Here is a 2,664-nt window from a genome sequence, read left to right on the forward strand (position 1 = left end):
CTGTGTGAATAGGCTTAATTTTTTATGGGCTAAGATTTAGTCTATAGTTCCTGTATTTTAGGAAGTTGCATTTGAGAATGATCAGCCTTTAAGCTTCATCATAGAATAAGCAAGTCGGTGAGACAAACTTCAAGTAGGGTGTGATAACACCATCGTCCATGATAAACTGGTATCTGAAAATCTGAATGCTTGTATGTCAGAGCTTGACTGTTACCGTAAGCCAGATAAGCAACTTGCTGATTGAACAACATTTCAGAAAGTTCTGTTTAACATGGAACTAAACCCGTGCCTGTGTGCTGTAGCGAAGGGATTCCTTGTGTAATTTTAAAGAATGGGTGTTAAAGGGCAAGGTGGGAATTTTTTTTTTTACAGAGGCATCCACAGACTAACACAAAATATAGCTTTTAAAGACTTGCACTAAATCACTTGGAAATGTTCATTGTACATGAAATATCTTTGAATGGCATTCGTTTGAAAAATAGTAAAAATGTAGTTTAAAATTTACTTGTTAAACGAGTGTCTCTCCTACCCCCCCCCAAAAAAAACCTTAAATGTGAATAAGTTTAATCTGCAGTGGAGAGGGTGCTGGGCTCAACCTCATTCAGCCATGGTGCTCTTCCTTGTCTATTTTCAAATACCCTTGCACAGTTAAGGAATAAATGTCCGCTACTTGTTATTTTTTCCATGGGTTTTCTCTTAATGTTCCTTGTTTGTGGATCTGACATTCTGTTGGAGGTTCCTACCTGTTTCTTTTTTTTGGGGGGGGGAATGACAGACGTGTGCATGCACACGAAAGCTCATACCAGTGACAAACTTAGTTGGTCTCTAAGGTGCTACTGGAAGGAATTTTTCTATTTTATTTTTATTTTGTTACATTTTCAGTTTCCATGAACAAGTCAGGCAGCCTACAACTTTGTGATAATATTACAATTTTTATATCTTGCCTTTCAAACCCACCAGGTTTGTGGTCGGACTGAGACTCAAATAAGAGCTCTGGGCTTGCAACTAATTCTCTTCAGTCACGATACAACTAATGGCCTACTGAATCCTTCTGTGTACTGTTGTATGTACAGGTTTCTGGTCATAATGGGTAGGTGTAGATTTGGATAGTGGTATAACCTCGTCTATGAATAAGACAGAACAGTGTCTGAACATTTCTCCACATGACTACTTATGTGCTATATGGGCAGAACTAATTTGTTTTTGTTTTTCTGGCCTGTTGGAGATTACGTTGTGTGTGTATTCAGCCTACATTATTCTGGTTGAATTTTTATCCAAGCCACTCTTCAGCTTCAGTGAGAACAGGAAACAACTTACAAATACATTACTTGAAAAGTAGAATGAATGGAAGGCTGAAAGAAGAAGTGCTATGGTTGAGAGGCAAAGACAATGCAAGGACAAAGCCCTTCAGACTGCAGTTCAGAGTGACAGGGGAGAGAAAGGGAGGGACGGTGGAAGGCTTGGCTTCTCAGGAGAATTGGTCTAAAGAGGATTAAATATTTTACATAGAAACAACCAATATGTACATGGCACTTTTGAAACAAGGAGTAGCTGGGTCCCTTACAATCTAAAACAGACCAAAGGGCCCTAACTGCAGAAGAGAAGATTGAAATGGTGGGGAAACAATTACAGTCTTACCTTGGTTGTCAAACGCCCTGGAACTCGTACATTTTGGCTCCCAAACGCCACAAACCGGGAAGTGACTGTTCCAGTTTGCGAACTATTTTTGGAAGCCAAACGTCTCTACGGGGCTTCCACAGCTTCTGATTGCCTGCAGGAGCTTCCTGGAGCCAATCAGAAGCTGTGCTTTGGTTTCCGAACGTTTTGGAAGTCAAACAGACTTCCGGAACAGATTCCGTTCGACTTCCAAGGTACGACTGTATTTGAGTTGCTCACTTAGGTATAGTTGCATAGGGTATATGGACAATGCTAATTAGCAATGCTAATATTTTCCTGTTACCAGCCAACAGTGGTGAGTAGGGGCTGCAAATCATAGAACGCTGGTAAGTGGCTATTCTTTTCCATAAAGTGCCACTAAGAACATACTTCATTATTAGTGGCACTTTATGCAAGTAAACTTGGATATGGAAAAGGTGGAAAAAGAGGAAATATGAACTAGGCTATTGGCTCAGGCTTGCAGATCTAGCATTTCGTTATGAGGAAAAAAAGGTATATGAAGTAGGGGAGAAATACTGCCTTATGTATGAACCTTTTGAATCTCTTCATCTTACTTATTTCCCAGATGGTAAACATACACTAAACCTTATTTTGAATTTTCCTATGAAGACACTGGTTTCTGAGTTTTCAAGCATGTTTTTGCAGCCACAAAAGGTTTAGAGTTGTGTAAAAGACAACCAAACGCCCCAACCAACCAAACAAGCTGCACATTTTCTGTGCTCCAGAATTTGACACAAATGCAAGCTTCTGATCATGTTTGTGTAGTAAAGTATTTAAAAACTAAGGTAAACTAAAGTTCAGCTCTTCCAGGAAGCAGAACATGTTTATATACTGTACTTAAAAACTACCAAGTATTTGATAGTTGTGCCTTAGTCTAGACTATTTCACGCTCCTAAATGTTATTAAAGGAATAAATTATTTGAACTGCCATGTATTTTTCTGCTCCATTTCACGAACAGTTAAGTAGCTAACCTCAGAAAACACTCC

This window comes from Zootoca vivipara, chromosome 8 (assembly GCF_965207765.1).
Source record: "Zootoca vivipara chromosome 8, rZooViv2.hap1.1, whole genome shotgun sequence".
NCBI classification, from domain to species: Eukaryota; Metazoa; Chordata; class Lepidosauria; order Squamata; family Lacertidae; genus Zootoca; species Zootoca vivipara.